This window comes from Oryctolagus cuniculus, chromosome 18 (assembly GCF_051225735.1).
Source record: "Oryctolagus cuniculus isolate XC-2025 breed Fujian yellow rabbit chromosome 18, ASM5122573v1, whole genome shotgun sequence".
In the NCBI taxonomy this organism is placed as follows: Eukaryota; Metazoa; Chordata; class Mammalia; order Lagomorpha; family Leporidae; genus Oryctolagus; species Oryctolagus cuniculus.
In genome coordinates, this window is record NC_142884.1 from 30349262 (window position 1) to 30375513 (window position 26252).

The 26252-nt window shown below is 49.4% G+C and overlaps 1 long non-coding RNA gene across 11 annotated transcripts in view; it reads left to right on the forward strand.

Moving 5' to 3' along the window:
* The window catches only part of LOC103352338 (uncharacterized), an 88322-nt gene that overhangs the window by 15027 nt on the left and 47043 nt on the right, over window positions 1–26252 (forward strand). For 3 of the 11 annotated variants that reach the window (XR_016224500.1, XR_016224502.1, XR_016224501.1), the window contains exons 2-3: window positions 9088–9170; window positions 17694–17815. This is a non-coding gene — a long non-coding RNA (uncharacterized LOC103352338). Of the gene's footprint in view, window positions 1–6500; window positions 6787–9087; window positions 9171–10346; window positions 10397–13949; window positions 14989–17693; window positions 17816–18967; window positions 19381–26252 lie in introns of those variants that run through there. The other 8 variants (XR_016224509.1, XR_016224507.1, XR_016224510.1 and 5 more) reach the window with 8 other exon arrangements.

Genomic DNA, 26252 nt, shown 5'->3' on the forward strand with positions numbered 1-26252 from the left:
TGCTCTCTGCCTGCACCTCGGGGAGCTCGGGAGAACAGACCTGCCCAGAATGTGCTTTCCCTACGAATTTGTCTTTTCAAAATATTTGTTACCTCTTGGAGCAGAAGAGGGGTGTGAACCACACAGCTAGCGCACGAGCCTTTCATTGCCTCTCTGCTGGCCCCGGGAGGCAAGCATACAGTCTCTCTTTCTGGGGTGGGGAGGATGCTCAGGCCCCCTCAACACTGAGGGACTGGGCTTGCTGAGTGGTAGGGCTACAGGGAAGCCCCAGGCACGCTTAGGAGCTGGCTTAGGAGCTCAGAGACGCTGGAGGACAGAGACCAAGAGTTTGTAAGTGGCCAGTGATGAGAACGGCCTTAGAAGAAAGGCTCGGATTGAGCCAGATACTTGAGACGTTGAAGCTGTGGCAGAGCACGGAGCCATGTTCTTGTGGGCTGAAACTGAGCGGACTCCTGCCAGAAGGACAGACCTGGGAGACGAGCAGAGAGGTTCAAGGCCCATGGCAGAGTGAACATGTCAGTGTTCGGCCCCCGCGACTGGCAGCCCGTTCAGGTCGCAGTTCTAGTTCGTGGAGTCTGGGCCAGCCGAGTGCCCTTTCCATGTGGAACACAGGGTGCTGGAGTCAGGAGGAGCCATGCGGCGGTCGTGTCCGGCCGCGCCGCTCACAGCTGCGCGAGCTGAAGTCTGAAGGGAAGGACGCTGCCCAGGCTCAGGCTCCATTGAAGCTGTGTGGCCTCCTTCCATGCCTGGGTAGCGGAAGTCAGGAGGCCACGCTGGGTGTGACACACAGGACCACGGGGGAGCTGTAGGTAGCTGGATGAGCTGCTCAGACCCTAAAATATGGCAGGGACAGGCCTGAATGTGGACCGAGCCCAGCACCTACCATGGGAGTTGATTTTCCCAAAGCCAGTGGTCCCAACTGTCTGTCAGTACAAAATCTTAACCATTCATTCAGAAGATGAGCATCTGTTCCCTTCTAGCCATGCTTCTGTCGGGGGCAGATGGAGCTGTGCCTGGAGGGAGAGCAGAGAAAGAAGTGTGGGCTGACCCAGGCGCCTGGCCTCCCTGCCCGCCCCTGCCACTCCTCGGCTGGGAAGCTGTGCTTCTCCTGGATCCTCTGCACATTTTGGACCAGGGCCCGAGGACTCTCAGCTCTGCTTCCTAAGCACTTCACTGTCAGGGATCCAGAGCGCCTCCTGCCTACTAGCACAGGCTGTGCAGCCACACCCCAGCCAGTCACAGCTAGCTCTGTCTCGCTGGTAGGGTTTACCAGCCTCCCTGTGCCTGCTTTACCCAGCTGGAGAACAGCATAGCCCATGCACCACTTTGTGGTTGGGAGGAGAGGATGGGTGAGCCCACAGGACATTGCCTGGCAGGTGTGTGTGCTGTGCGTGTGTCAGCTGGCACCTCTTGTTTCTGTCCTTGCCACTCCTGCTCTCTCCTTCCTTTGCTTGGACCATTGCAGCAGCCTCTCAACAGACCACCTGCCCTTCTCTGGGTCAGTGTCTGGAGATCTCTGGAGATCTCGGCTGCTCACCCTATGACACCCTGTGCTGGCTCCTGGTGCCTGCAGGACAAAACCCAAACCCTGCCTCTGGACCCCTGCACATGACCTCACCTCCTGTGCCAGCTCCCAGTGTGCTCACTGCCCCAACCTGGGGACCTGGGCCCCTGGGAACATGAGGGATCCACCAGAATCTTCCCTCTGGACCGTTGTTAAGTGGGTGCTTGTCTGATGAGTATAATCCACTTTCATTTAAGTGTTCCTGAACAAAGGAACTGGACAAAATCTGAGTTGGAAGAAAAATGCACCACATTTTTGATGCCGGAAAGAGATTTTTATACCTCAGTGGTTAGGAAGCCTCATAGGACTGACCGATGAGTCTTCTCACAGTGGCTTCCACATCCATAGCCTGTCATGCCTCCTGCTGGTCCCTCTGCTCAGAGCACCCTTCTCTTCCCTGCAGGTGAATAGCTAGGTGCTCATAAGGCCGGGACTGAATGTCACCTTCTCTTGGAAGTCTCTTTTATTCCCTCAAGACGACATAGAAGTATGCAAGAAATATCATATGTAAGAGATAGAGATTTGCAATGATTAAATAATGTTTAAATAAGGAGATTTGTTTATTTATGTGAGTTAGCAGGGTAACAGAGAGAAAGAGAAAGAGAAAGAGATTTTCATTTGCTGGCTCGCTCCCCAAATGGCTACAACAGCAGGGGCTGAGCCAGGCAGAAGCCAAGAGCCAGGAACTCCAGCCGGGTCTCCCAGTTGGGTGGCAGGGACAGAAGCACTTGGGCCATCATCTGCTGCCTTCCAAGGTGCATTCACAGGGAACTGGATTGGAAGCAGAACAACCCAGACTCCAACCAGCATTGGATATGGGATGTAAGTACTGCAAGCGGTGACTTAACCCCCTGAGCTAAAACGCCAACCCTGATTAAACACCATTTTAAAGCCACTTTGTCTCAACTCAACACTAGGCTCTGCTACCCATGAGTTGTGTGGCCTTAGAGTGGTTATTAACGTCTTTGTTTGCTCTTCTCTATAATGGAGATAGCAGCAGTACGTGTAACGCGTTGCTTTCTTTCCCTTCACCTTTATTGAGGTAGAATGGATAAAGAATAACTGTATATATTGAAGATATACAGCATAATGTTCTGCTATAAATATGCATTATGCAATAATCACCACGATCAAGATAATTAACATGGTCATTACCTCACATAGCTACCTTGTAGGAGGGTGAGAACACTTAGCACACAACTCACCACTGTTAGCAGTGGTCACACTCGGTGCCTGTTGACCTTGCAGGGTGAAATTCTCATCCTTTGATCACATCTTGACATTCCCCCACTTCCTAGCCCCCGCAGCCACCCTTCTGCTCTTTGCTTCTCAGTCTGACTTCCTTAGGTTCCGCACAGGAGTGAGATCACACAGTATCTGCCTTTCTATGCTTGCCCCACTTCACGCAGCACAGTGTCCTGTCCATCCACGCTGTCACGGATGTCAGGATTTCTTCCTTATTTATGGCTGAATAACATTGTGTTGTGTGTGTGCTGCATTTCCGTTTTCTGTTTACCCGCTGATGGACATTTGGGTTGTTTCTATTTCTTGGCTATTGTAAATACTGCTATCTCATCAGCAGGCTGATTTCATTTCCTTTGGTTATAAACCCAGAAGTGGGATTGCTGGATCATAAGGTATTTCTATTTTTAATTTTTTCAGGAACTCAATACTCTATTCTATAATGGCTGTGTCAATTTGTGTTCCTATCCACTTTCTACAAGGATTCCCTTTTCTCCACATCCTCATCAACACTGCTATATTTTTTCTTTTTGATAATAGCCATTTTAACAAGTATGAGGTGGTATCTCATTGTGGTTTTAATTTGCACGTCTCTGATGATTAATGATATTGAACATTTTTTCACACAACTTTTGGCTATTTGTATGTCTTCTTTTGAGAATGTCAATTCAGGCCCTTTGCCCATTTTAAAATTGGATTTACAAAACCTATTTTTTTTTTTTTTTTGCTATTAGGTTGTATGAGGTCCTTATATACTTTGGATTTTAACCCATCATCAGATGTCTTGATTGCAAATATTTTCTTCCATTCCACGTGGTGCCTCTTCATACTGTTGATTGTATATTTTGATGTGCACAGATTTTATTATTTTTTTAATGCTTTGTTTGAATGGCAGAGCATGAATCAGAGAGAGAGGGAGAGAGGGGGAGATGGAGAGACGGAAAATGTCTTCCATCCACTGACTTGCAATAGCCAGGGCTGGGCCAGGCTGAAGCCAGGAGTCAGGAACTCATGGGTCTACATGGGTGGCAGGAACCCAAGCACTTGGGCAATCATCCAGTGCCTCCCAGGCATGTTAGCAGGGACTGTATAGAAAGTGTGGAAGAGCTAGGACTGGAACCAGGCACTCCAATATGAGATGTGGGCATCCCAAGCAGTGGCCTAACCTACTGCATCACAATGCCTGCCCAGGCACAGACTTCTAGTTCAATGCATTCCCATTTGTCTATTTTACTTTCGTTGTCTGGGATTTTATATATGGGGTGAGATAAGTTCCATTTCATTCTTCAACCTGTAGATATCCAGGTTTTTCACCACCACCCTCCCTTCTTTAAAAAAAGATTTATTTTATTTATTTGAAAAGCAGAGTTAGAGAGAGAGGGAGAGACAGAAATATCTTTCATTTGTTTGTTCACTCCCTGAATGGATGCAGCAGCCAGGACTGAACCAGGTCAAACGTAGGAGCCTATAACTACATATAGGTCTTCCTTGTGGATGACAGAGGTCTAAATATTGGGGCCATCTTGTACTGCTTTCCCAGGCACATTAGCAGGGAGCTGGATCAGAAGTGGAGCAGCTGGGACTTCAACCAGCACTCATATGGGATGCTGGCATTGCAGGTGATGGTTTTACTGACTGCATCACAATGCTAACCCCTCTGCTACTCCTTATTTAAGAGATTATCCCCTCCACCTTGTGTACTTTTGGCACATTTTTCAAAGACGAGTTTACTATACACTGTGGGTTTATTTCTGGGCTCTCTATTCTTTTCCTTGCCCTATGTGTCTGTGTTTATGACATCACCATCATTTTTAGATTATAATATATATTAGCTTTGTAATATATTTTGAAATCAGGAGATGTAATGCCTCCAGCTTTGTTCTTGCTCAAGTTTTTGTGGACTTCAGTGGTTCCAAATGAATTTTAGGATTTTCTACAAAGAAAAATCAGGATTTTGATAAAGACTGCATTGCATCTGTTGATGATTTGGAATAGTGTGAACCTTTTAGCAATATTAATTCTCCCCAATCCATGAGCACATGGTGCCTTCCCATTAATCTGTATCTTCTTCAATTTCTGTCATCAGTCATTACTTTGGTTCAGTTTACTCCTAAGTAATCTATTGTTTTTGATGCTATGTAAATAGGATTGTTTTCTTAATTTCCTTTTCATGTAGTTTATTGTTTGTGCCACTGATTTTTATTGATTTTGCCTTCTACAACTTTAATTTGTTTTGTGGAGTCTTTGGGGTTTTCTATACATATGATCGTGTCATAGACAAACACAGGTAATTTTATTTCTTCCTTTCTGATTCAGATGACTTTTATTTTTTTTTTACTTGTCTAATTGCTCTGACTAGGAGCTCCCAGTACTACGTTGAAGAGCAGTGGCAGGACTGGGGATCCTTTCCTTGTCCTGGATCTTAGAGAAAAAGTGGTCAGTTTCTGCTCATTGATTATAGTGTTAGTAGTGGGCTTATCACATATGGCCTATATTTGGTTGAGATGAGTTCATTCGATACCTGTTTTGTTGACAGTTTTTGTCATGGATGGTCACTGAATTTTGTCAAATGCTTTTTTTTTTTGCATCTGTTGAGATGGTCATGTGGATTTTATCTTTCATCCTGTTAATATGTTGATAGTTGAAGATATATGCCTATATTTCCATGTCTTAATTGCTTTCTAATTGTTTCACAGTCTCTATTCTTTTGCTTGTTTTGTATGATTTTTATAATTTACTTTATTTCCTTTCTCTTTGTCCTTTTGTATTTTTTTTGTGATTACCTCAGGGTTTGCAGAAAATATTACCATTTTAAGTTGACAACTTTATTTTCAGTTGCATACAAAGCTTAGATACTTTTACTCTCCCTCCACCCCGTGTGTTCTTCCAGTCAGAGATTTCTTTTTTTAAAGATGAGAGGAAGGGACAGAGACAGACAGAGATCTTCCATCCACTGGTTCATTCCCCAAATGGCCACAATAGCCCAGGCTGAAGCCAGGAGCCAGGAGCACCATCCTGATCTCCCATGTGGATGGCAGCGGCTCAAGTACTTGGGCCATCATCTGCCGACTTCCTAGGTATATTAGCCGGGAACTGGATTAGAAGCAGAGCCTCTGGGACCTGAACCAGCACTGTGATATGGGATGCCATGGGATACTGGCATGGCAAGCATAGGCTTAACCTGCAGCACCATAATGCCAGGAAAAAAAGCAGAGTTTATTTCTATTAATATTATATATCCATTCATAAATTTTAATTTTTTAACTTTAAAATATTTACTTTTTTAACTTTACTTGTTTATATATTTGAAAGAGCAACAGATAGAAAGAGGGAGAGACACCTTCTTTCCATTGGTTCACTCCCCAGATGGCTGTAATGGCCAGGGATGGGCCATGCCAAAGTCAGGAGCCAGAAACTCCATCTGAGTCTTCCACCTATGTGGCAGAGACTCAAGCACCTGGGCCATCTTCCACAGCTTCTCAGGCACATTAGCAGGGGGATGGATTGGAAGTAGAGCAGCCGGGATTCAAACTGGCAGTAACATTGATTGTGGTTATCCCAATCCTGCTGTGCCACAATGCCAGATTTTTAACTTTTATATTATTATTTAAAGTAATTTAAAGCACTATTACATTGCTGCTCTGTTTTGTATTTTCCTGTAAATTTACTTTTTTTTATTTTTTATTTTTGACAGGCAGAGTGGACAGTGAGAGAGAGAGAGACAGAGAGAAAGGTCTTCCTTTGCCGTTGGTTCACCCTCCAATGGCCGCCACGGCTGGCGCATCGCGCTAATCCGAAGCCAAGAGCCAGGTGCTTCTCCTGGTCTCCGATGTGGGTGCAGGGCCCAAGCACTTGGGTCATAGCAGAGGGCTGGCATGGAAGAGGGACAGCCGGGACAGAATCTGGCGCCCCAACCGGGACTAGAACCTGGTGTGCCGGTGTCGCAAGGCGGAGGATTAGCCTATTGAGCTGCGGCGCCGGTGAGTAAATTTACTTTTACTAATGAAATGACTTCATATGATTTCATATGCTTTCACATAGATGTTTAGCAAATTTCATTTCAGTCTGAAGAATTCCATTAAGCATTTCTTATAAGGCAGGTCTAGCAGTGACAAAATCAGTTTTTGTTTATCTATGAAAAACTTTATTTCTTTTTCAAATATAAGATTATTTGAGGGGTAGAATGACAAAGAGGAGAGATAGAGATCTTCCATCTTCTGGTTCACTCCCAAATGCCTGCTACAGCTAGGGGTAGGTCAGGCCAATGCCAGGAGCCAGAAACTACATCTGAGTCTCCCATGTGGGTGGCAGGAACCCAAGCACTTGGGCCATTATCTGCTACCTTCCAGGAATGTTAGCAGGAAGATGGATGGGAAACAGAGCCAGAGAACCATGATCCTAGCCACTCTGATGTGGAATGCAGGTGTCCAAAAGGGTGGCTTACCCTGCTGTGCCACACCTACCCCATGTTCTTAACTTTTCCAGGGTAGTATTTCCAGGGATTGTATTCTTGGCTGACAGGTTTGTTGCTTTCTTTCAGCACTTTGACTATATCATCTCCTCCTTTCTTGGCCTGCAAGGTTTGTGTGAGAAATCTGCTGCTGTCTCATGGGTCTCAGGGAAGAGCTCCTGAAATGTAATCTATTTGGTGTTCCTGAGCTTAGTGTTTCTTTCCTTTTTCTTCTTTAAATGATTGATTTGAAAGAGTTGGAGAGAGAGAGAGAGACAGAGAGAGAGAGACAGATAGATCCTTTATCCACTGATTCACCACCCAGATGGCCACTGGGACTGGGCCATGCCAAAGCCAGGAGCCAGGAGCTCCATCCTGGTCTCCCACATAGTTGGCAGAGTCCAAGTACTCCCACTGCTTTTTTTCCCAGGCCTGGGGGCTGGATTGGAAGTGGAGCAGCCGGAACTCAAACCAGCGCCCATAAGGGATGCCAGTGTCACAGGTGGCGGCTTCACCTGGCTACGCTACAACACTGACCCTGAACTTAATGTTTCTTAATGTTTGTTTTTCTCTCCAAACTTGGGAACTTTTCTGTCATTTTTCACCATAAGCTTCCTGCCTCTTCTCTTTCTCTGTTCCTTCAGAGACACACAGATCGTATGTATGGGTTCTTTTGATGGTGCCCCATAAATCCCATTGACTTCCTTCATTCTTTTAATTTTTTTCCCCTCTGACTGGATGATTTAAATCGCCTGTCTTTAAGTTCTCTGATCTTTTCTTCTGCTCAGTGGAGCCCGCTATTGAAACTATTGCCTTTTTTATTTCACTTGTTGTATTCTCCTATTCTGGACATTCTGTTTGGTTCTCTGTATCTCTTTGTTAAACATCTCACTTTATTCTCCTGATTTCATTGGCATATCTCCTTGTGTTCTCCTTTAGCTTGTCAAGCTTCTTTACAACACTATTTTAAATTCTTTGTCAGGCAATCCGCTTCCTTGGGAATTTTATTGTGTTCCTTTGGTGGTGTCATGTTTCCCTGACTTTGCCTGTTCTTTGTTGCCTTGCATTGTTTCTGTGTGTTTGGGAGAGCAGTTGCCTCTTCTACACTTTATAGACTGGTTTCAGTGGGGGAAAGATCTGCTCTGGGTGGACATGAGGGTGGGTGAGGTGTGAGGAGGTCCTGGGTCCAGTGGGCATGAGGAAGGGACAGGTCTGGTAGGGGCACAGGAGCACTGGGTAGGGAAGCCATGCGGCAGTGCCAGGTCCAGGGAGCATGCCGTAGTACTGGGCTTTGTGGCAGTGCAGACTCTGGAGCACAGACACGGATGTGGCAGTGTGGGGGCTGGAGGAATGCACCTGCTTGAGCTCAGCCGTGGTGCAGGGGTGGGCTCTGCACAGCCCCACCAGCAAAGACGACAAGAGGCGTTGGCCACAAAGGCTGCAGGGGTCCTCCTGCCCTCCTGACCCCATGGAGGCGCTGTCACTGAGGCACTGAGCTGTTCCAGCCTGGGGCGTTGCTGTGAAAACACATCCTCACTTTTCTCCACAGCCATCTTTGATTTTGTGCCTCTTTGGGTTGCTTCTCGGTTGTACTCCAGAGCTCTCCAGAGCTGTTTGGGCTCATGGGTAGTTGTTATCTCGCTTTGCTGAAGGAATGAGTGCTGGGAACTCCTCGCCTGCCATCTTGCTGTCACTCAGGGTTTCTGAGAAGACTAAATGTGTTAATCTATATAGGACACTTAGATCTGTTCCCGGCACTGGAGTGATATTTAAGTGCTTTCCATATTATATTATTTAATTAATGTTCTTCTGGTCCTGTCTCTCTTTCCAGAAAATTGAATGACCACGTCCCCTTGGCAGTCAGCACTCTCCTTTCTGAGTCCCTGGATGGGGCCTGCACACATCTGAGACCTGGTGAGTGTTTGCTAGAAAGATGCACACAAGGGCCTCGGTATCTGGCCTGTCACTCCCAGGCTCGGGCTGCCTGCATTTGGGCAAGCCCAGGCCAGGAACTGTTCAGGCCGCTCCATCTGGATCTCATACTCAGTGTGCAAAGAACACTGTAAGGAAAGTAAGGAAAGCTGCCCAGAATCTAGACTTCTGTTGGGAGGTTTTCTCCACACATCCCAGGACTCTCCTGGGGCTCTCCGTTGCCTTTAGATTAAGGCCACTTGAGGTTTTGACATAGGCTTGATGGCACAGGGAGGCTGCAAGCTTCATCTCTCCCTGGGGGTCCTCCTACCCTTGCCAGCCAGCAGCACCATGACTCCATTCAGAGGCCCTCGAAAGGTCCCTGTCCTTTGTTCTGTGTGGCCACACCTGCATGTCTGGGGATGGAGGCATGGCTGTCGACTGAGCACCCCCTCCAGGGTGGAGAAGGTGTGCAAGTGCCTAGAGCCAGCCCACTTTGGGCTACACAGGAGTGAGCCTGGGTTAGGAGGTCAGGGATTCAAGAGTTGGTGGAGCAAGGACCTTGCTTGTTTCCGAGGGGGGTCCAGCGGCTCAGGAACTGGAGAGGCTGCCTCAGGGGCTCCCTGGCTGGTGACACCTACGCCCCATTGTGTGAGAGACAGAGCCTTGCCGGAGCCCCTCTTGTGCCCTGCGTGGGCTGACCCCATGGGAAAACGCTTCCTTGTGTGGGGTCATCCCGGGCACTGCGGAATAAGTGCACCTGTGGATCCTGCTCAGCACAGTCTGGGAAGGACTCCTTGGCTGCCCCAACATCACTGCGACAACCACAAGATGTCACACATCCCCTCCCTTGTCTGTTCCCCTTGACGAAGTAGAAGGCCAGAGTGGGGCTGCCACTACCTAACCCTAACCGCCCCCAACTGAGGCTCCTGGGAGGAAGGGGTGGGGCAGTGACCAGAGCCAACAGGCTGATGGCTCAAGGACAGACCTGCAGACAGCGACTCTCAGGTCAGGCTCCTCGAGCCTTGGCTTTCACTGTACTGCTGCAGGGGGCGAGCTGAGTGGGACCTGGGCATGCTCCTCGAGGGGCTCAGTGTCTTGGTGCCAGGCGGGCAGTGAGCCACTCCCCCACTCCCATGGAGTTAGACAGTGAGAGTTATGCTGCTTTCTCGTCCTCAGAAAGCACAGACATCTCCAGACGCTTTCCTGTGCAGTGCTTCAGTCCTCAGGTAACCACGGCCTTGACCTTGCTTCTGCATGAATGCCAGACCCCAGAGGCACAGAGCCAGAAGAGCTCAGGAGAGCTGAGTGGCTGCAGCTGGGGCTCACCAGCCCTGGAGGGGAAGCTAGAGGGTCAGAGGCCACCTTGTACCCCACTTCCCCTGCTCCCCTGGAGCCTCCCCCAGCACACACCACCCCTGTTCTCTAGGCAGCCCTGCCCCAAACTCCCCTCCCCACCCCCACCTTAGCTTCACCCTAGGAACCCTCAACCCTCCACCACTGCCCACCTGTGTGCCTCCCCACCTTCCCAGCACTGTTTTGAGACCCAAGGGTTTGAGCTGCCCTGGAGGAGTCTGCCCATCCTGGGCCATCCCAGGATGCAGTAGGGTGAGCAGGACGTAGCAGTGGAGTGGGGTCAACATCACCAGGAGGAGAGGCACTGGGCTTGTAGGCAGGAAGCCCGGGGCACGTGGGCCCCTGTGTCAGACAGCAGCAATGAATGAGGGAAGAATGCAGAATGCTCTTAGGTCAGGAGGAGAGACAGAGAGGGAAACAGGGTAGAAGAGGTGGGGAAAAGGAGAGGAGAGACTTCAGGTCATACAAACACCATGTGTAAGGGAATTTTTTTCTTTTGAAAAGACCATTTAAGAATTTCTTTATGTAAGAGGTAGAGGGAGAGGGAGATATCTTCCATCTGCTGGTTCACTCCCCAAGTAATGACCAGGACTGTGTCAAGCCAAAACCAGGTGCTTGGAACACATTCAAGGCCTCCCACAGGGGTGGCAGGCACTCAGGAACTTGAGTTATTACCTATTGCCTCCCACGGTGCATGTTAGCAGGAGGCTGGTTTGGAAGTGGAACTGGGACCCAAACCCAAGAACTCTATTATGGGATAGGGGTGTCTAAGTGATGGATGTCTTATCTGCTGCATCAAACACCCTCCCCAGATTCTTATTCTAGAGGCATTAGAGCTCTATATCCAAAGGAATCCTGAAATCAGTCCTGCTCGTAGCATAGGACTTGCTAGAAAGAATCCATTCTTCCTTTACCTTCGCAAACTTGCTTAGAGTGACACGAACATGCTCATTGGGGGCCGCGCAGATGTTTCAACAATAAAAGCACCGTGTTAGTGCTGGTCCTTGACTCACTAACTTTGAGGTCCAGGGTGAGGTGTAGTCAGGAACATCACCCTGCTGGGTGGGAAGCAAATCCGAGCAGAGAGAATTCTATGCTCCTTTCCTCCCTCTCAGAGTCTGGGCAGAAGGCTTTCTCGACATCTTGAAGTGGGAGAGGCAAGTGTTTCTTTCCCAAGTCCCAATCTCACGGAAGATGTCATCTCAGGCTTTTCTGTTGGCTCTCAAAGAAGCTACGATAAGGGATCCATTTCTTTGGAGCAGAGCAGGAGTGTAGATGAGTGTTTCTCAAATGGGCTGAACACAGCTCTGGCAGCAAGGCCCCAGGGCCGGGACCCCCAGCTCCACCAGTTCCTACAGTAAGATTCTGCATGCCCTCTGTTAGCCCTGCAAGATGGAGATGGTAGGCGAACCTGGCTTGCGGAGTTGTGTCCAGGACCAAGTAAGCTGGCTCAGGTGAGATCCTTAATCTGTTTCTGGCACATGCTTTCCCTGGCTGCCACGCTGCTTGCCTGTCTGGGAACTCAACATAGAAACCTTTCCAAGTACAGCCTCTGTCCAAAAACCGGAGCTGGGTGCTGGGCTAGACAATGTGGGTAGAACAGTGACGAGCATAGACTGTATTCACAGTTGGATGCAGGCAACAGTTACAGCCTGACAAAGGTTCCAAACGATGAGCCCCAGCCTGGCCCTGGGTACTAATTCCAATTGTTGGAGTAGGAATGTGTCTTTCCTCTGATCTGGTGTCTGCTAGAAAGATGGCCATGGAGCTGTGAGGGAGTGCGGGTTTGAGAGAGGCAGCTGGCGATGACCTGGGGCATGGGGTGTGGACACAACATCTGATGCAGGGTGATGGACAGCTCACATTCCAATAGGCTCCTATGTGTCCAGAAATGATCTCGAATATTGATCAGGTGAGAAGTCATTCAAGATTTTTGTCTATTTTAATCCTTAAAATATTTTTCGGCTGATAGGAATGCTACACTTTGGGGGTTTAAAATTGAAAGTACAGGGCATTGTGGCACAGCAGGTCAAGTAGCTGCTTGGGAAGCCTGCATCCTCTTTCAGAGTGCTGAGTGCAATCCCAGCTCTTCTGCTTGCAATTCAGCTCCCTAAGAATGTGCCTGGGAAGCAGCAGATGATGGCTTGAGTACCTGAGTCCCTGTCACTCATGTGACATCCAGGGAGACCTGGATGGAGCTCCTGGCTCCTGGTTTAAGCTTGGCCCAGCGCCAGCTTTTGCAGCCCTTTGGAGAGTGAAACAATGGATGAAGGATCTCTCCCTTTCTCCCTCTTTCTCTGTCACTCTGCCTTTTAAATAAGTAAGTAAATTAACAAATAGATATTTATATACATATATATGTGTGTGCACATTTATATATATGTATATGTTTTTATATTTAAAACAGTAGAAAGCAAATAGTGGATGATCTTACAATTGACCAGAGTTTTAGAGAGCCTATTTCCAGAATTATACATTTATTCAGTACTGACCAGGGACAGATCCCTGAGGGTGCAGAAATGCACTTGGAATTAATAGATTCTTCAAACTCCTCTTTTAGTCACAGCCAGTTTCTCTTCCCACTGCATGCCCTGAATATCCTTCTCTGAATATCTCCTCTTCCTTTCTTTCCCTCTCTTAGCTTCCGTCTCAAATCTCACCATCTTTGTAGTTTCACCTTTATCACAACAGAACACCACAAACAGATACACCTTTTTCTTGCCAAAGTTGGGATTTACTGGGACCAGTGTTGTGGTGCATCCCATATGAGATGCAGAAATCCCATATGAGCATTGGCTTGAGTCTTGGCTGCTCTACTTCCCATCCGGCTCCCTGCTAATGAGCTTGAGAAAGCAGTGGAAAGTGGCCCAAGTACTTGAACCCCTGCCACCCATGTGGAAGATCGGGAAGGAGTTCCAGGATCCTGGTTTCAGGCTGGCCCAGCCCTGGCTGTTGTGGCCATTTGGGGAGTGAACCAGCAGATGGAAGATTCTCTCTCTCTCTCTCTCTCTCTCTCTCTCTCTCTCTCTCTCATTCTTTCTCTGTGACTTGATTTTCAACTAAGTAATTAAAAAAAATGAAGTTGGGATTTATTTAATTCGTTTATTTTTCTGACAAGATGACTCCTCCCTCGTCTTGTGGGATAGGACAGCATGAAGGGGTGAAAGGAACCTGGAACCCCTCTTTTTCCACTGGCATGGAATGGAGGCAAAGTGCACAGAGCCCTTGACTCGCCCAGCCTCCATCCCCAGGTGGAATGTCACAGGGAACCTTGAAAATCACCAGAATGGAAAAGTCGCCATTGTGTTCTAATAGATACAGTTTGGGGCTCCTTCGAATAGACGAACACTGAGGGGATTTCAGTGTGGCCCTGCAGCCCTCTGCCCCTCCTCACCCATGCATCTGTTCCCTCCACTTGCCTTCCAGGTGCACATGGCTTCTTACATCGAGTAGCTCCTCATGTCCCTGGTGTCCTTCCTGCCGCTCCGGGCCCATGGACATGCACAAGGTGTCGGCCATGGGGCTCTTTCTCCTGCTGGGTTTGCAGCACTGACTCCAGCTTCCTCTGCTTTTATATGCCAGCAGGAGAGCGGGGGAGGAGCGGGAGTAGGTGAGGATGAGACGCCCAGCTCAAATCTCTGTCTTGAAAGGAATTTTATGGTTTTTCTCTAAAAAGAAAAATCAATAAAACATTAATGCTACCTTTAGAGAAGATGAAATAAATGAACAAAGCCTGCTTTTACTATATTATTTAGGTCATGCTTTACAGAACCGATTACTCGCTCAAAGCTGTGTGGACCTGAGGGAGAGCTTGGCCAGCCACTGCACTTGGCAGCCTTGCCAGCTCTGCAAAGGAGGCCAAGGATTGATCCTCATGGCTGGTAGGCAGCTGCCCTCGCTCCAGCCTCTGTCTCATAGGGAGTTAGCTAAGCCGTCTTTCTGTGCAGGGGTCCGGTTTAGCTGAGATGGTCACTGGCTTTCTCCTGGGCATGTGGCAAGGGCTGAGGTTTGGAAGATCACTCGGTTCTTGGCCTATAATAAAACGCGGGTGTTGTGAGTTCTCTGGGAGTGGTGTATATGCAGGAAAATGTGTGTTTATAGTCATGCATTCTAAGACATTTCCGAATTTCAAGCAGCAACAGCAGACCCACCGCTTTCGCAGGTGTTTATAGTTCACTACGCACAAACTCATTCATGATCTCATCTGTGTAGAGTTGTAGGCAGCTAAGGGAGGGGCTATCCTCCCACTTCTCAGACAAGGAAACTAAAGTGAACAGACATGAAACGACTGGCCTGGGGCCACCTGGTAAATTACCATCATCCCTTCTCCCTAGATGTCTGGGGGGAGGACATGAGCGGTTGGTTCCAGGACACTTCCCAACCTCCCATGCCAAACATCCATGGATGCCCAGGTCCCTTATATAGAACGTGTAGTATTGGCATAGAACTATGCAATCCTCCCATATACTCTAACTCACCTCTTGGATGACTTGTGCCACTCAGTACAACATAGTTTTACATAGTTGCTACACTGTATTATTGAGGGAATAATGACAAGAAAAACAGCCTGTGCATCCTCAGTGCAGGTGCAACCACTGTGAACCTAACTGGAATTTTTTTTCTGAATCTTTTACATCTGGGGGTGAGCCCAGGCATTCAGAACCTAAGACTCAAACTCAGATCCCTGGTTCACAGGCTAGTGAATGTTATATCAACCTCTGGCATTTTGTTTTGTCAATGAGAAATATAAGGATTTCAGGAGTAATCTCCTAGCATAAACTCTAAAGAATACATCCTAGTTCTTGAAATCATATTGACTTAAACAACGAGACAAGCAATACCAAAAAGGTAAATACACTTGTGTGAATCTTCAGGGGTATAAAGTGAGAGATGTGGTCCATTAAGAGTGCTGTTTTTCAGGCCAGCACTGTGGTGCAGTGGGTTAGCATACTGCCTGCAACTTACACCCTTTGGTTGAGTCCCAGCTACTCCACTTCTGATCCAGCTCCCTGGTAATGCACCTCAGAAAGCAGCAAGGATGGCCCAAGTCCTTGGGCCCCTGCCACCCATGTGGGAGACCCAGACGAAGCTCCAGGCTTCTGGCTTCAGCCTGGCCCAGGCCCAGCTGCTGTGGTCATTTGGGAAGTGAACAAATGGATGGAAGATTCTCTCTCTCTCTCTCTCTCTCTCTCTCTCTCTAATTCTGTCTTTCAAATAAATCCTTTTTTTTAAAGAGTGCTGTCCTTATTCTGCTGTTTTTCTTAGGGAAGGACCATGCCCATTACAGTTTTCTATTCATAGGTTTCAATGGTTTGAAATTTAAGATTGAAAGTAGCTGATACAGGCCTGCGCCGTGGCTCACTAGGCTAATCCTCTGCCTGCGGCGCCGGCACACCGGGTTCTAGTCCTGGTTGGGGCGCCGGATTCTGTCCTGGTTGCTCCTCTTCCAGTCCAGCTCTCTGCTGTGGCCCAGAAGGCAGTGGAGGATGGCCCAGGTCCCTGGGCCCTGCACCCCCACGGGAGACCAGGAGAAGCACCTGGCTCCTGGCTTCGGATCCGTGCAGTGTACTGGCCGTAGTGGCCACTTGGGGGGTGAACCAACGGCAAAAGGAAGACCTTTCTCTCTGTCTCTCTCTCTCACTGTCTAACTCTGCCTGTCAAGAAAAAAAAAGTAGCTGATACAATGAAAATTCTCTCACTCTGTTCTTCAGCCACCCAGCACCCGGTTTCTGTCCCAGGAAGTAACCAATGCCACTTGCAGAGAAAATAAGTTTGCATGCAAATAGGTGTTTATGCTCTCCTTTTGTGTGCCACGTGTCAGCACACTGCCTTTGTGCCAGATTTCCCCGCTGTAACTGGAAACTGTTCCCCCGTAGTACCCCATGGGAGCCGCTATTCCTCACTATGGTTACGGTGTGCCCTGATGATGGACGTTTGCACTGTTTCCAGTCTGTTGCTATTATAAGCAGGGTTTCAATGAATAAGCTTGAGTGCTATTATTCTTACAAGTGGGATTCTTGGGACACCTGGTACCTGCATTTGTGATTTTGAAAGATACAAATTGCCCTCCATAGAGGTTGTGCCAATACACAGCCCAGGGCAGCCATTAGTTCCCATCACCCTCGGCTCAACTCATTGTAAATCCTGCTGCTAGATGCCACCTGCATCATCTTTATAAAGCCGGAACAGTGTGGACAACCGTATCATCTCAGCTCCAGGGAGGTTAAGAAAAAAGATGGTGAGCGATTCTCACTACGGCCACCAGTGAACTTCACGTCGCTAACCCAGCAGACACTTTCAATTCTGATCTTATGGACCCTCCTACTGCCTCCTTCCTACTGGATTTTTCTATTTCTCTTAGCTGATATTTTCTGTTTCCTTTGCAGTTTTATTTTTCCTCCTCCTGTCTGTTAAATGATGGTCCTTCACCCCTCAAACCTGGTGTTTTCATTTTAGTGAATGTCACCAACCTTACTCCAATTGTTCAGTCCAGGAGCACAGGGACCCTCCTGGCCACCTCCTTTTCCCTCCCTGATCCAGCCATCACCTCGGCCTCCTGGCTGGTTTGTGTGTTTATGCACTGTGCCCCTTCCAGCCCCTCACATTGCAGCAGAGTAGCTGCTTTGAGAGCTCCCCCGCTGACAGGATTGCCCCTCCTTGCTGCTTCTCCCCGACTCTGGACGAGGAGCCTCCTGGTTGCCCACAAAGCCTTCCATGGCCAGGCTCCTGCCTTCCTCTCCAGCCTCCCATCCCCCAAGCTCTCCAACAGACTTTCTTTTCTGGCCTTGCAGCCTTCTCCGTTATCCACATGCCTCCCCCTGCCTCCCACACAGGGACCTTGTGCGGGTTCTTCCTGCTCCCAGAATTCCTTCCACTCCCCTCTTAGCCTCCTTGACCCCTTCCAGTCTTGCAGATCTTGTAGAGGTTAGCTCAAGGGTGTCTTCCACAGGGAAGCTTTCTCTGACCTTGATGACTGGGCCGAGCCAGACGGCCCTTTGATAAACTCCTAGTGAGTCACGCAGCTTTCCTTCAGTGATGGTGGTTGTGGGATTTCACTCTGTCTCATGTGATCCTTGATTAATATCCCCATTCGCTTTTGGACCATTAGCTCTGTGAGGGCAGGAATGATGGCTTTTTTTTTTTTTTTTTTTTTTACCATTGTATTCCCAGGGCATTGTAAAACTCCTGGCATCTGGTGGTAGGTGCTAACACATGCTAAGAAATAAATGAGCACCAGAAGCAATCGCTAGATGGAAACAAGAGGAGTCAAAGATCTTACCACTGACCACTAGGTGAGTTCAGAATGGTCCTTCACTGCCTTCAGTTCAGAAAGGGGATTCCGGGAGCAGCCTCGTGCCTCTGACCCCAGAGAGGACATTTCCCCTCTTACCGCCTCGGGTTTGAGCAGTTGGCAGCTGCTTTAGAATGAGAGTTATCAATGAAAATCATCTGCGTTTAATAACTTCTAACAGCACTACATAAATACTTGAGAAAATATGGAGGAGTGTTTACAGTAGCTGCACCTCATAAGGGAGATTTAGAGGACTATTAAAAATTATTAGACTTCTTCTGCGACAGTGCCGGTCTCGCGAGCGGCACTGCACGACTTCATACCCGGGCTCTGCAGAATGTTTATTTTCATGTTTTCAAAATACTGTATTTCTTCCACCATTAAATTTTATCTCAGCGGCGTTGTTTTAAAGCACCAATTTCCCCAACTCTTCTGATCTTGTAATTCAGCTCCAAAATACGTTGCTTTGGAAACCCTCTGGAGACCCTTCGGGTCCAGGGCATGGCTGCGGACGGCACTGCATAATGTACAGGGCTTCTGAGGTTTGTGGGTGTGTGTGTGTATGTATGTGTGCCTGCCTGTCAGGGCCACGGGGCTCCTTGTCTACCACTGGCTGGGACTTTCCAGCAGGGATGCAGTTCTAACTATAGGCACGAGAGCAAGGAAGCAGTGGGAGAGAACCAAGATCTCAAGAGGCGCTGAGCCTGGTTTGACCCTGCAGGCACAGACCTGCTTGTCTGTTCCCTCTGTGGTACAGACTTATCAACGTGTGCAGAATGCAGACTTGAATCTTCCTGGAGTGTTGCCTGTGCCCCCTTGCCCATCTTCCCAGCCCAGCCCAGCGTCGTCCAGGACACAGGGCGTTCCTTCCCCTTGAAGGGTTGACTCCTGATAGCAGCCCAGGCTCTCAGGGCAGAAGGGGGCACCACTGTGGCGATGGTCTGTGCTCCACTTCAGAGCAGGGGCTGCTTGAGCCGTGTCAGTGGCAGGAGGTCAGTGGTGTGTTGAGTAGGCCTAGGAAGGAGGCTTGGGAATGTCTCTGTCTCCAGGATTCACCTCCACTTGGTTGGCTCTTGGGAAAGTCGCCCAGCCTTTCCTACCGCCATGCTTTGGCTTCTGCCATTCCTCTGCTCTGCGCTTTCCATTCCTTCAGCCCAGCTGCAGAAATCCAGCACCGATGCCACCGCCCTTACTGCTGAGAAGGGGCTCTTCCCCGCTGGGATGGCCCTCCTTCTGGGGCCTGAGATGCCACATGCACCGTCCTGGGACTCCCAGGCACTCTGAGAGCCTATTGGATGCAGCCTCGGCATTTAGAAGGTGAGGCTTGGGCCAGTGTTGTATCATAGCAGGTTAAACCACTGCTTGAGATGCCGGCATCCACATGGGTGTTGGTTTGTATCCCGGCTGCTCCGCTTCTGATCCAGCTCCCTGCCGATGTATCTGGGAAAGCAGCAGAAGATGGCTCAAGTGCTTGAACATGGGAGACCTGGATGAAACTACTGGCTTCTAGCTTCAGACCGGCTGTTGCAGGTATTTGGGGAGTGAACCACTGGATGGGAGGGTGTTTCTCTCTCTTTCTCTCTCTGTAACTCTGCCTTTCAAATAAATAAACCTTAAAAATAAAAGAAAAAGAAGGTGAGGCTCCATGACTCGGGGTCTGCAGGGGCCAGGCTGGTGTGGTGGACAAAGGAAGCAGTTCTGAGAATGGCTGGGTGGGCCACACACCCTGTTTAATCCAAACCCTTGTCACCATGAGGGACATGAGGAAATATGAACCATATTTTCTGATTTTCCCAGTGAAACGAGAAATCTTGATTCTTTTCTGAGTTGCCTACATTTCAAAATCCTGCAGTCCAATTGAAATATATAAAGCTGGTGACAAGGCTACACTAGACACTTAGGGTTTTGGCCTCAGGTCCCTCCTCCCCAGGTATTTATAATGCTCTATGGGCTCTTTCCCAAAGGCTCAGGAACCCCGAAGTCGAACTGAGATGGAGCCAGCATTAGCGTCTGGGAAAGGCAGGGAGGTGGAGACTTCATAACCAGAGCAGGAAGCTGGAAATGCGCGGGGTGTTGGGGTCTGGGCTTCTGCAGATTCTTTCTGGAGATTTACTCCCCACAGGGCTGCAACAGCCATGGCCGGGCCGGGCTGAAGCCAGGAGCCAGTAGTTTCATCCAGGTCTCCCATGGGTGGCAGGGTCTCAGGCACTTGAGCCACCTTCTGCTGCCTTCCCAGATGTGACAGCAGGGAAGCTGGAAATGGGCAGGGGTGTTGGGATCTGGGCTTCTGTAGATTCAGCAGTGCCTGTGTCCTTCCAGTCTCCTCATGGTAGTTCTCTCGGTCACTTTCTATTTTTTTTTTTAAAGATTTATTTATTTTACTTGAAAGTCAGAGTTACACAGAGAGAGAAGAGGCAGAGAGAGGTTTTCCATCTGCTGGTTTACTCCCCAGTTGGCTGCAATGGCCAGAGCTGTGCAGATCCAAAGCTAGGAGCCAGGAGCTTCTTCCAGGTCTCCCATGCAAGTGTGGGGGCCCTAGGACTTGAACTATCTTCTACTGCTTTCCCAGGCCATAATAGCTGGATTGGAAGTGGAACAGCTGGGACTCGAATGGGCACCCATAAGATCCACTGCAGGCAGCGGATCTACCCACCACGCCACAGCACTGGCCCCAACTCCAGTTATTAATTATTTCATTTATAAGACTTCCTGCTGTGGAAAAAGAGCTGGACAGGGAAGAGACGGTGGGAAGGTCTTGTTCTCAGTGCACCGGGACCAGGCGTCTGGGAGGTTAGAATCTCTAGGGCTCCATTCCCTGCTTCCTTACTGAGGAGGTGACACTTGGTTGCCAAGCCCAGTGCCAGCCACAGCACAGCAGCTCCTGGAAGGCTCAGTTACACGCACCTACCCTGGGCTGCTCCTCTGCCCCCTGTCTACCAGCCCCAGATGTAGGGAGCACTCTGGGCTACCCAGGTGTCCATCAGCACTTAGCTCCACTGGTTCATTAAATCCCAGGAGGGGCAGAGATATCTCTTATAGATCACTCGCTTCAACAGGGACCCAGCTCTCAATGGTAAATCAAGAGGAGGAAAATGGTTTATTCAGGGTAATCCTCCTTAAACCAGATAAATTTTCTACATATCCCACTGGTCCCATTTACAGAGGAAGGGGATGTGACTGGAATAGCAGAGGAAGGATTCAGGTCCACCGAAGCCTGCACGTGCAGTGATGCTAAAAGCTGCCATCAGAAGGCTCCATGATGCTGTTTCAAGGACTCCCTTGATGTCTGTCTAGACCAGGTACCCTTCAGGACCACTTAGCAAAGCCTGAAGAATGGATGGAGAGCTTGTCCCTGCTGTCACCAATGCCCTGAAAGTCTGGGGATAGGAGGGTGCCCCTGGGCAATGGGAAGGGGGTCATGGCCACAGGGTATGGGGGAGTCTGGAAAATGACTCCCTATGAGGAGGGCAGAGGTCCCTTTGCTTCCCAGTCTTCCTTGGGACAGAAGGTTCCAATGCTATGGCTGAGAACTCTGGGCCAACCACCTGGCTGCCGAATGCATTTGAAGGGAAGGAGAGAGTGCGTGGGGTCAAAGCCACCTTTTGTGAACACAGAGCTGCCTCGACCCTGCCAGTCATTCTTTGAGTACCCAGAGCAGTTGACTTACAGCACAAACCTATCCTGTCTTCCTCCATAGTTTTTAGCTGTTCTCCACACCCTATCAGCCCTGCACCCCTGACACCATCTCCACTCCACATCTGACCACACACTAGGACAGTGTGTGTATGTGTGTGTGGTTGCTGTTTGCCACACTTGCCAAGCTTGGGACTGCTCAGGATTCAGTGTTCCCCAGATCCAGCTGCTCTCTTCTCATCGTCTGCCCCCACCTCAAAAGGACCTTCCTCAATGGCAAAAAGGCTCTGAGCCACAAACTCCTACTGTATTGCAGTTGGCTCACACTATCCATGAGCTCTGTATCCACAGATTCAATCAACTGTGGGTCAAAAATAGAAAAAAATTGCGTCTGTACTGAACATGTACAGATTTTGTTTCTTATCACTCCATAAACAATACAGTAGAAAAACTATTTGCATAGCATTTACATTGCATCATATGTAATCTAGAGACACTTTAAGGTCTACTCAAGGATCCAGAGGAGGTGCATAATATTGTCCATTTTATACAAGGGATCAGCGTCCTCAGATTTCAGTATCCATCAGGGGGCCTAGAACCTCCCACCGTGGATATTGAATATATATTGCATTTTCCACAGGACCACATTCCAGCTCTGTTTCATTTTTCACTTGTGTGTGTGTGTGTGTGTGTGTGTGCTGTGTGGCAGCACGGACCTTATGTTTTGATAATATCTAAAAGCTTCCATGCTTGGCTCAGTGTCTGATACTTAGCGGACACTCAGACGATAGCTACTGGATGGAAATGTGAATGGGGCCAGCAGTGTGTGGCCCCGGGGCCATGAGCTCCTGAGCCTACGCTAAAATAGGCAGTGCCTTCTCCAGCAGGTGGAAATTTGGGATGGATGCTTTCCACCCATCACGCTCCTTCTCCGGCAGAGTCAGCTCAAATGCCCCATCCCTCATGAACAACTCTGATTCGCCTCCCTCTTAGGACTCATTCTGTACCTCTCCCATGGTCTTTTTTTTTTTTTTTTTTTTTTTTTTGACAGGCAGAGTGGACAGTGAGAGAGAGAGAGAGAGAGAGAGAGAGAGAAAGGTCTTCCTTTGCCGTTGGTTCACCCTCCAATGGCCGCCGCGGCCAGTGCGCTGTGGCCGGCGCACCACGCTGATCCGATGGCAGGAGCCAGGTGCTTCTCCTGGTCTCCCATGGGGTGCAGGGCCCAAGCACCTGGGCCATCCTCCACTGCACTCCCTGGCCACAGCAGAGAGCTGGCCTGGAAGAGGGGCAACCGGGACAGAATTCGGCGCCCCGACCGGGACTAGAACCCGGTGTGCCGGCTCTGCAAGGCGGAGGATTAGCCTAGTGAGCCGCGGCACCGGCCTCCCATGGTCTTTTGTGTGGCTGCTCTATAGGTAGCCCTACTGGGCAGGGTGCCTGTGTGTGACTTTAGTCTGATTATCTCTTGATCCCTCTGACTCAGCCCAGACTCCATAGCCAGGATGGGCCTGGGGAGTCAAGTGCTGGGGTGGCTGAGCTTCATCCATTTGGGGATGGCAATGAGTGAGAGTGTCTCCATTGAACACTGCTTCCCCACGTCCTCGGGAAGGGAAGCAGGACACAAAAGACTTGGGGACATTTTTGGACCTGACAGACACAGGAGTTCTGACATTTCTTCTTCTGGGGTTCCCGCAGCTCAGCTCAGTCCCTCTCCTGGTTTCTCCAGATGCGTATGGCTTTTACTCAAGACCTAGCCCGGCTTTTACTCAAGACCTAGCCCCGTGTCTGGGTCTGTTGCAGTTCAAGTGCTTTTGCAGAAAGCTCGTTGAGATAGAGCTCTGAGCAGGTGAGCTTGCCTGGTGATGGAAAGGGCTGTGTGTGCTCGCCCACGAAGAGCCTTGGAGCAGTCTGCAGGTGGAAGCCTTGGTCACGTCCTCAGCGGCATTCCTGACAGTGGTTTTGGGGCTTACGGAGAGTCTTGGGATGCAGTGAGGAAAGGTCATTGCCAGGCACACATTGTGGGCCTGCCAGCTACTGGCAAGGATCTGTCAGGGGACAGGTTGCAATGCCATCCACCAGAGAGCATTTGGAATCCTGAATCCTGATCTTCTGCTTCTCTGCCACCTGGTCGCTGAAGCTGCGGAATGGGTGGTTTTACATGCAAAAACCAAAACCAAAAGTCACAAAGAACACCGAGCTCTTCTCATGAATGTGCAATTTGGTAAGATTTGTGTGTGGGGACTGCCCTTGTCTCATCATCCTGGTTAAGTGCAGAGGCTGGGAGCCTCATCTACGGTGGATTCAATAGCGAAGGTCAGAAAGAGGATACCTGCGCTTTTGTTACAGGGCCAAGGTTTCATTAGCAAAGGGAGTTGTCCCGAACTCTGCAGGGTCTGAGATTGTACCCTGCTTGCAAGAAACCGAGTTAGCTTGCTGCGATATCATGGATTTTGGCAGGAAACACAGGGCTCCTAGGTCAGAGACAAAGAACTTCATTACAGAAAAAACAGTTGCCCAAGTATCAACATTTTCTTGTACTAGCTTCCTCCGCTCCAACTCCCACCTGGTGATGTGAGAGAGCCAGGTGACAGCTGCTTGCTCAGTGCGTGTGTTGTTAAGAGAGCAGCCCGGAGCTGAGCAAAGCTGAATCTTTCATAATGGGCAGTGGGCCAGCCTAGCCTTGCTCCACAGGGCGGCAGGCATTCTCTTTATCTTCCAGGGCTGCTCACTATACAGTGATTCTTAAAAGACTTTTCAGAATAAAGGCAGCCAGTGCCTCTGTTCACAAGACATGCAGAAATGTGGGAGACCTAATAAGGATATAATCTCATATGTCAACCCCATGAGGCCTTTTGCACGTTGTCTTTTGCAGTATAAAGTGTGACTCATTTACTCTAATACTCTGGGAAAAATCAAAAACAAATCAAAATACGGTAGACGGCAATCCAGACTCCGAGACATCCCATGCCTCTCTAACCAGCAGTGGAAAAAGGCAGAGGAAATCAGCCACACCTGGGGCTGTGCACATACAAGTAGAAACACACCAGACAGGAGAGCAGAGGGGACAAGAGAGTGAGAACAAGAGAGAAGCACCGAGAGAAGGCGCTGTTCAAGTAGCACCTGAGATTTCTGAGACCATCACCTAAAGGACACTTCCTGGGGACAGCAGCATCTAAGCTGGTCCACAAAGCCCAGGAGCGGAGACTGCATTGCATCTCAGCATGATCATTTTGAGTTAGCCGAGGACTCCTGGGAGAGACTGATGTCTCCTTGTGTCTGAGAGCCAGTAAGGCCGAGTCTGGGGGCAGAGGAGCACTTGCAGATGCCTGTCCAAATTCCAGACTCGATGGCCTCTGCCATCTGTTTTGCTTGTTTTTGGAAGGCGTCGTTCACAGTCTGCCCCAGGCTGGCCCAGGGGCTCATGATCCCTGCTCTTTCGGTCCTAGGCACATACTCCTGTGCGACATCAGAGAGCACTTACCAAGGGCCATTGCCCCCAGCTCAGAGGGAGGAGAGAGCAGCATCGGAGGCGAGGGAGCTGCATGTCACACTTAGCTTGGAGCTGGCTGGGGAGCTCCCGCTCAACGGCAAGCAGGGTGCCCTGTTGCAAGCAGTGTAGCATGCGTCCGAGCCACGTGCTGTGTCAGACTGCTTTATAATAATCTTTAATAACAGACGGCCAGGGCACTGCAAGTAGTGCCAAATGGGCTCTGAAGTGGAAACAGGGAGGCTGCTTGTGAGCATGGCAGCTATGCCACCTTCCTCTTCCCAGGGCACCGAGGGGGTGGTAAACGGCTGAACACCCTTAACTGCTTTGCCTGTGGGCCAAATGTTGTTAGTGAGAAATAAGTTCCTCAGAGTTGGCATTTTGGAACTGGCGTTTGCTCTCAGTAGTGATGTGGGCATGAGTTCAGAGAGGGGTAGGTGTAGGGACTTGCAAGGGTGCAGGCACGAGGCAAGGTCTTGGCTGCCAGAGAGGGCGGCCCTGTGGCCAGGCAGCCGTGTGGAGGCAAGGGGCTCAGTCTGTTGGCCTCGGCAGGCTTCAGCTTGAGGATATTCTGAGTTTGTGTGCGGAGAACTTTTATCTAAGTGTCATGGTGTCAGAGGTGAATGGGTTGTCTTGTCTTAATATCCCTCTCTGGGGATCGAGGGAATAGGGCATGGCTGGACACTGTAATAAAAGACTCAACTCACAGCTGCCTCTCTGAAAAGATCCTCATTTAACTGCTGGACAGTGGGGCTTGCTCCAAGTGGTCCAGTCAGTTAGAGGCAGAGCTGAGACCTTAGTTATCAACTAACGTGTTTGCCCAAGCCCTGGGGTTAGTTTTCTTGAAATTAACATCACATATTTGAGCACCTGACAGGGGCTGGGCTTTGGTTTGGGCACTCAGGCTGTGATGAGAAATAAGATGAAAACATCCACATCCCCACAATCTCGATGGGTACTATGGAGTGATCTGGTTTCAGGTGCCAAGACCTGGCATTGCCTGAGGCTGAATCACAAGCTGCTCTCTGTGGCCCAGGCAACAGGGATTCCATTGAGGATTAAAATGTATCCAGTTCCCGGGGCCGGCGCTGTGGCATGGCGGGTAAAGCCACTGCCTGCAGTGCTGGCATCCCATATGGGTACTGGTTTGCGTCCTGGCTGTTCCACTTCCGATCCAGCTCTCTGCTATGGCCTGAGAAAGCAGTAGAAGATGGCCCAAGATCTTGGGCCCTTGCACCTGCGTGGGAGACCTGGAAGAAGCTCCTGGCTCCTGGCTTTGGATTGGCACAGCTCTGGCCGTTGAGGCCAGCTGGGGAGT